At 49.3% G+C, this 8217-nt stretch overlaps 1 non-coding gene across 1 annotated transcript; it reads right to left on the bottom strand.

Annotated features, from left to right (window-relative positions):
* Window positions 1-2576: 2576 nt before the first annotated feature.
* On the bottom strand, window positions 2577-2703 carry LOC116596670. Its single transcript, XR_004288254.1, has one exon. It is a non-coding gene; the product is annotated as a small nucleolar RNA SNORA72 (small nucleolar RNA).
* Between the last annotated feature and the right edge of the window lie 5514 nt (window positions 2704-8217).

Here is an 8217-nt window from a genome sequence, read left to right as displayed (position 1 = left end):
TATATTGATCATGTATTTATTTGTTCGTCACCTTCCCCTTCTCCTCATCAGTAACAGATAAGTGGCATGAGGGCAGGGAGTGTTCGTCGGTCTCACTCACTTTTGTGTTCTCCATGCCTAGAAGAGTGCTTGGTGCATAAGAGGAGCTCAGTAAACATTTGGGCTTGCATGAGGGTTTGATGAAATGAATGGTAACAGCAAGGATAACAATGACTTTATTGTAACCGAGTGGTGCTAGGCACTGGACACACAGCAGTTAACAAGACAAACACTGGGCCAAAGTCTCAGCTACGAATGCCCCTCATTGGTTCCTGGCAGCTGGTGGTAGAAGCAGAAACTCCGTAGCCCTTCACTTTTTACCTGAGAAGCCTGCCGGCCCAAATCGTTCTTTGTTCCAGCCATCTGAGGATGCTTGGAGGAAAATCTAGGTGGAAGTTGGGCTCAGGTCCTGGCCATGGTCAATGAGAGGTGTATAGGGAGCTGCCTCTCCTAGGTTCCAAGGGCAGGGGGGGACAGCCAGGCCAACCTCCTCCTCTTTGGCATTCAGCCCTGACACCAAGGGCCCCAAATCTCTGGGCAAAGGTCACAGCACCTGCTGCCCAGGGGACATGTGACCAGAGTGCTGCTGAGTTGGAACAAGCCACACAATCAGGTCATTGTGCTAAACATGCAGGTCCCCTTGCCAAGACACACCCCATTCCATCCCTGCCAGGCCTTTCTGGGGCCCTGATTTACAGGGGCTCCAAACTGGGGAGGTGTTGTCTCAAAGGTCTTAGGGAAGGAGGGTATCTCTGGGAGACCCATTTGCTCTGGTCTGGTCCGAGAGCCAGGAAGAAGTATTTAAGTGAGAAGCATGCAGTAAGCCCATTTGGGTTTTAGACCCCACGAAGAATGGCAGACACTGGCAACATCACTACTGTTTGACTCTTGGCGACACTTTGACTTTAACCATTGTCTTCCAACATTTGATTTGGGTGGTGAAGACTGCTGATCACTAACTTTGATATTTTAGAAATCCCCAAAGGTTTTCCACCTGTCATGACTGGGTCCAGGGAGTCCCATGAAGCCCTCTCTTAGAAGGAGATCTTCTTTTGCAGAACCTGAGCACTCCACAAGACAAGGATTTGGGGCTATTGAACTGTGGGTGAACCTGCCAGACTAAAAAATATGGTGGGGAAAGTTTCTGGAGAGCCAGACCAAGCTGTCAGAGAGTATATCCCAGTTTCTCTGCTTTTAAGTTGCATGGCCTTAGGTAAGATACTTAGCCTCTCTGAGACTTAGGTTCCTCACTTATAAAACGGGGATGATAATGCTTATCATATATGATTGTAGATGATCTTAAACAAAATGAGGTCCGTAAAATTTTGGCCTGTACCACAAGAATGTGTTTGTTACTGTCGCCGGAGTAGTGAGGAGTTGGACAGGGCTTAGCACCTTGTGCGCACTCAAAGTTTACAGGTAGGTGTCACTCCACAGGCCATTCAGTAACTACAGGAGAGTCCCACCAAGAGTGGGTCGTTTACTTTTTTCCTTACAGGTGACCCTAACGGAGATGACACGATGCAGGAGCTTTCAGCTGGGTTGACACAAAAACCTTGATTTTTAACAGACAGGAGAATAAGGAATTTCCTTACTACACTGCAAGATTCTTGAGCACCCACTGTGTAGAGAGTAAAACAGAGGCGAATTTTCATTTGATCTTAGCCAAAAGTTTGAGAAGGGATAAGAGGTGAATTGGAGTCAGGGAGCTTGAAGTAAACCAGGACGACTGTGGGTCCGAGGTACTTCCTATGGGTTTAGAGGTCCCAGCTCTGCTTTGCTCCAGTTCTCAACACACGTTTCTATGAAGAAAGAGGGAAAGACAATAAACAGGACTCAGCTTTTGCCATGTGACTTTGTGGGAAGATATTGTTCTATGGGCTGGGGTCCAGGTGCCTGAGGGGCCCTTGGCCATAACCCTAGCTCTTGAGGCCCAGCAGGTGATTTTTGCATTCCAAATTTTATCTCTCCAGAGTCATTCTCCAGAGGAACACTCCCCTTTCCTCACCGCCCCGCCCCCAAATATGAAGGAAGGTCTGGGCAAGGGAGCAGGAGCATTACAACTATTAGAGGTAATTTTTTTGGCATATGCATGTCCATTCTTCCACATCATTTGAAGAATAGACTCCCTTTGCCCCACTGAACTACTTTTGCCCTTTTGTCAAAAATCCACTGGACATACTTGCATGACTCCATTTTTTATTTCTCAAGACCCACTAATCTATGTATCTCTCCATCTACCAATACTATACTGTCTTCATTACTGTAGCTTCATAGTAATTCTTAAAATCAAGTAATGGGAATCCTACAACTTTTTTCTTTATACAAAATTATTTTGACTATTTAAGTTTTCTTTGCCTTCCCATATAAATCTTACTTTTAGTTTTATGATTCATTTAACAGCAACTGGTAATCATCAAACTGGTCATGGTTATCCTCAAGTTATTACCCTAGCTGTGTTGTCATTTCTCAGGGTTGATCAGATAACCTAGGGTCAGACTTTCCTCACATAAGATGAATCATATGAATCAGAATCGGTTTGTCACCAGCATTTATAAAACCGAGGTAGAAAAAGAACTAGGTCTGGGAGCACGTGCATGGTCTTAATATAGGAAATCTTTAGCCTGGACGGAGCATTACAATTATTGAGCACCTACTTTGCAAGCACAAGAAGGTAGTAGACGCTGTCCAAGGTGCTGCCCGTTTGCCACGTCCGCCCTTCTGGGAGCTCTTATTCCAAAAGAAAAGGGTCCCGAGACCTTGAATTATGGAGTTGGATAGGCTTGGAGGCTCTGCTTTACCAATCAGTGGAGGGCCTTAACAAGTGACTTGGCCTCAATTGCCTCCCCTGTGAGATGGGGCTAATTAGAACACCTACGTTTTGAGGGTTGTTGAAGATTAACTGAGATGAGAGAAGTAAAGCACATGACACAAGGCTTGCTAAGCGCTTTGAAGCTTTTAGGGGTGATGATGATAATAAAATAGCACGCGCTCTGAAAGGCTCCCCCAGATGTTATCCTTGGCCTCAGGTCTACCTGGAATTTCCGGCTACGCAGCAGAGAGGTCCTGAGGCTGGCAGTTCTGAGAGTCTAACTCTGTTTCCCACTTGTCTGGTCCTTTGGGGCCATTTATTTCCTCGAGACAATTTTGATTCTGGGGTCTGAGAGTTGGTCCCAGGGCGCTGGGCCAGGGGCGCAGTGTCAGAGCTATTCCAAAGGACAGAAATGCCTCTCTTCTCCAGGCGCCCTCCTCTGCGCGGGGAGGTGGGCGGGGGCCCGGACGAGGGCGAGCCCCGCGTAGGCCGACTCCCTCCCTGCCCCGCGGCGGCCGACTTGCTCTATTTAGTTCCCTCCTCCCACTGGCTGGGTCTCCAGGTGCCTTCCTTTAATTAAAAGTCTTTAGCCTTCCGCGACACCGGCCCTCATTTGCATGGGATCCCTCCCTTTATGCAGCCTCGGTATCAGAGCGAGCCAGGAGGTTAACGAAGCGTCCTCGCACCGCGTCCCGGGACAGCCGGCTGAGCCGAGTGCCCCGTCCCCGCCGCGGCCCCCGGGGACTCCGCACGCCGCGGGGTGGGGAGCTGCTGGCTTTCCAGCGGCTCTGGCTCGCCTGGCTGGACGCAGGCGGGAGCGGAGACGCCCGAGGCTTCCCGGAGCCGGCCCGGGGACACGGCCCGGCCTCCCGCCTCTTTGTGCTTACAGCCCGCATCCCCTTCGGTCCTCGCAGCCTGGGCGGGGTCCTCTGCATCTCCGCAGCCTTCGGAGCTGCTCTGTACGCCTCGGAATCCGTGCGGAAGGCCGGTGTTTTCCAATCACCTGTGTTTGCCAGACACTGGTTCGTGGGGGTACTTGCAGGGCAAGTCATGATTCCGGTCCCAAGGAGCCAAGAGCGGATCAGGAGAAAATTGTATTGGAGATTACGCAAAGAACGGTGATATCAAGGCAGAAGGTGGTTAGAAACTGTAGGAAGGCTTCACCTCAAGGGGCACTGGAGCTCAGAGGAAAGCGGGAAGTGAACTGATGGTTACTGCCAGCACCTTACATTTTAGGCGAAGGGGGAGGAGGGGGAGGGGGAGAGGGAAGAGGAGGAGGAGGAGGAGGAGATGATTCTGATGCTTAGAAAAATCAGGCAAATTCACAAAGGTGATATAGATGGTTTAAGCCCAGGCCAGCCCTCCTCCTGGGCCCATCTTTTCCCACTCAGAAGGAAAGGAGGCGTCCACCCTGGAGTGACCCCACTCCTTCCCCTCCAGGTGCTTGTGGACCTGGGAAACTCTAGGTCAAGGTCTTTGCTTCTGAGCCCATAGTGGGCTCTACCTCATGGTTCTGGTTTCCTCAGCGGACTTGGAATTTTCTGTAGAACGTTCTCCAGTCTGTTCAGCGCCCCATCCACTGGAGTCACTCCGTCACCAGCACCCCCGATGTCTCAAGACCAGGGAGGTAAAAGTAGTCAGCCCTTTTTGTGTAGCAGGCCCAATTCTTAGAGATAAGAGGAAATGCAGTGAGTGCGGCTCTGTCTTTGCTTCTGTTTTTACTCCTTTTCTCACACTGATTCCGAAGACCCCCCTTCTCCCAAATTCTGTGAACTAGTATAAATCTTCCTATTTAGGAATCCCATTTCCCCTTGTCATTGGACTTGGCAGACACCATGGGGTCCTGGAGTTACTGTGACTCTCTCCAGGCAGAGTACCTGATACAGACCAGACAACCACGAAGGGATGGATGAATGGGTTCAGGATCCGACACAGCCTTCCGTGTTCAAGACAGAGGAGGCAAGAGACATGGACCATCGTGGGGGGTGGTTAGAGCCCCTCGTTCACTGGCTTGTTTCCCCACCACCCCGTAGTCATCTGGGGTATAGACACCAGGCTGTTGTGCCATCAACCCCTCCTATAATACTTCAGGAAAAGGTAGGCAGCATTCCCACTCACTTTACCATGGGAAGCCTCTGGAACTGGGAGTCTGAAGGAGCCCTTTGCCTCCTGGAGCCAGCCCAGCCCAGCCCAGCCCAGAAGACAGTCAGCTGACAGTACTCCAGGTCCAGGAGAGGGCAGGGTGAGCTCAAGACTTACTTTAGAGGTGTGTTTTTAAGGCATTTTCAGGAGGGCATTCCCCTTCCCTACTAGCTGGGGGAGCACATGATACAGAAGTCTTCCATTAGCATTTCTCAGCCCTCCACCCCAAAGAGTGGTGGGCTCTCCCTTCTCCCTTGCCATGGGTGCTCAGGCAAATTGGGGGAGGTGGGAAGACTGCTGTGAGCAATAGCAGCAGTGAATACCTCCAGAACACTTTTCAAAAGCATTACGTCATATCATCCTGGTGAGCCATGGCTAATGTTGGTGTTGATCTGCCTCATGGGTCAGCCATATCCACGGTTGCCTAACTCCTGAGTATTGGGGCCAGGATATGACCAGAGACTAGAGCGGTTAGGAAAAGCCATCTAGAAAGCAAGTGGGGCCTGAAAAGGACCCTCACCTCTCCAGACTCTCCCAGGAAAGTGGAATCTTCTTGAACAGGACACTTGAAAGAACACCTTCCTTGAAATGGCCTCCAGTAGGTCTCTCCTCTAATTTGGACACTGAAACCACAAAGATGTGTTAAAACACAAACATTTGTGATGAGAAGAGTGTGAAGTATGAATTGTAAGGCCCAACAGATGCCAGCAAGCACTGGGTCATTTGATAAGCTTGCTGTCACCTGGAAAGCAGAAAGCATGAGCCTCAGGGGATGCCCCCACAACTTGAAAGAGCTTTGGGAGGACTGGAGATGAGGAGGGAGGTAGACAAGGGTCTGAGCAGTGAGGCTTGTGCTCTGAAGCATTAAGGGAGGGGAGGTGAGGGCTGGAAAAAAAGACCTCCATGAGGCCAGATCCCGAGACTGCCTTGCTCCCTCTGTGTCCTCATTGCCTTGCATGACTTTGGGTACATGTAGGTTCTCAACAGATACTGGAAGTAGTAAATATTGGGGCACCTGGGTGTCTCAATCAGTTGGGCATCTGCCTTTGGCTTGATCCCAGGGTGCTGGGATCAAGCCCCACATTGGGTTCCTTGCTTGGTGGGGAGCCTGCTTCTCCCTCTCCCTCTGCCTGGTGCTCCCCCTGCTTGTGCTCTCTCTCTCTCTGTCAAATAAATAAATAAAAATTATTTTTTAAAAAGAGGAAGTATTAAGTATTAAATAAGGATGGATTCTATTTTCAGATTGGATCCTTGTGAGAGAGGATGTGGGGTGGGGTGTATGCTTGCCAATGTGCCTGGAAGCCCTCCTTTTCTCATAGTGCCTTGGCCGCATGAAAAAGAGAGACATTTCCTAAAAGGTTTAAGAAAGTATCATTGATTTTAATGGTGATTGTACAATTAGGCTTGGTCTGGGGTTGGGTTCTGTGTGACTGGGCGCTGGCTTGGTAGACAGTTCTTCACTGAGGAGGTGAAAGGAAAGGTCTGGGCAGGTCTAGAAGCTCAAGGAATGTTCTTCCTGTAGGAGGGAAGCTTGTCTCCACCTAGTGAAGACCTAATAACATCAGCAAGGCCAACCCACGGTCTTCTTGGGTGATGTATCCATCTCTTTAGTTGCAAGTAAAGGCAGCTCATTTGGATCAGTTAGAATATTTTCACTGCCAAAGCAAGTAGAATTTCTTCTCCCTCCCTTTCCCCTCCTCTTTCCCCTCCCCCTTCTTCCTCCCTCCTCTGTCCTACTGTCTTCCTTCTGCTTCCCTCCTCCTCCTCCCCCTCCCTACTTCTCCTCCTCTTCCCCACTCCATAGTCCTCCTTCTTCTTTCTTGTAAATTGACTTCTTTGGGCTTTAAACCTTCCTCTAGCCCTAATACGTGGATTTGGTGATTTAACACATGAATTCCTTCTTGGCATTTTAGGAGCAGCTGTGATCAAATCCTCAGAGGTAATGCTCCCAGCAGCTAGCATGGAGACATCTGGGATGCTCCTTTGAGTCCAGTAGATTCTTTATTCTGTTTTGGCTAGGCATTCTGGCTGAGAAGGGGGTCACGTGGCCTTTTCTAGTGACAAGTCAGGAAAAATGGTGGAGGCGGTGGACAATGGTTGAGGTTGGTGAGACTTACTTTTCGGAGTCAAAGAGAAAGAGAGAGAAGGCCTCCTCAGGCATGGAGTCTCTCTCCCTGCATTTCCTATCTGCGTGTGCATGTACACGGGTGTTCTTTCCATTTGCCATCTTTGAAGTCTGCAAAGGGTTAGAGGTTGGCGGGAGCAGCACTGGTCAAATTCACAAGTTTTTTCACTTCTAGCTCCTATTTCCTTCTGCAGAGTGGGGTGGGATACAGAACAGGCTGGGGGAGGGAGATGGGCAGCAAGCAGGACAAATCCCTGAGGACTAAGGCAAAGGGAAAAACAAGTCCATGAGAAGCTGGTCTGGATCTGTGAAAGTCTGAGCACCGCACATGTCCTTTTGGGATTCCCAGCCAGTGTCCATGGTGGTTTCTTTCCATTGAGTAGACTGCCTGTAAATCAGGTAGGGGCCCCCAGGTGGGGAAGTGTCTGGATTACAAACTTGGACTCACATGATTTCTTTCCCATGAGTGTGGGTAACTGAGGAGGTAACAGGGTTTAACTATCATGATTAAAACTGTTCCTAAACACACAGACCAAAACATTAATTATTGAGATAGGACTCCTCCACCAGCAAGTGTTGTAAATTTATGAAAGTTACTTAGTTACCACTAGTCTTTGCCGGGACTTTGTTGCTAAATCCCCTCTGAAATTCTAGGAGTCCATAATACAAATTTCAAGATGGTTTATTGTACTTATCTTTGATTTTTCCTAGCTCTTTAGAAATGTGGGATCTCATCCCCCATTCCCCATCTCTTTTTTTCTCTCCCTCGCTTCCTTCCTTCTTTCCTTACTCTCTCTCTTCCTTCTGTCTTTCCTTCCTTCCTTCCTTTTGTTTTTTTCTTTCTTCCTTCCTCCCTCCCTCCCTCCTTCCCTTCCTTCTTTTTTTCCTTCCTTCCTTCCTTCCTTTTTAAGTCTTATTGATTTATTTGAGAAAGAGAGAGGAGGGAGGGGAGGAGGGAGAGGGAGAGACTCTCAAGCAGACTCCATGCCGAGCATGAAGCCCAACTTGGGGCTCGATCCCAGGGCCCTGAGATCATGACCTTAATCGACTGAGCCACCCAGGCACCCCTTCATCTCTTTCTTTCTTACAGGCTCCTTCA

The sequence above is a fragment of the Mustela erminea genome, chromosome 7 (assembly GCF_009829155.1).
Source record: "Mustela erminea isolate mMusErm1 chromosome 7, mMusErm1.Pri, whole genome shotgun sequence".
Lineage (NCBI taxonomy): Eukaryota > Metazoa > Chordata > Mammalia > Carnivora > Mustelidae > Mustela > Mustela erminea.
The sequence above is the reverse complement of the archived record's forward strand: the minus strand, read 5'-3'. Positions and strand labels throughout refer to the sequence as shown.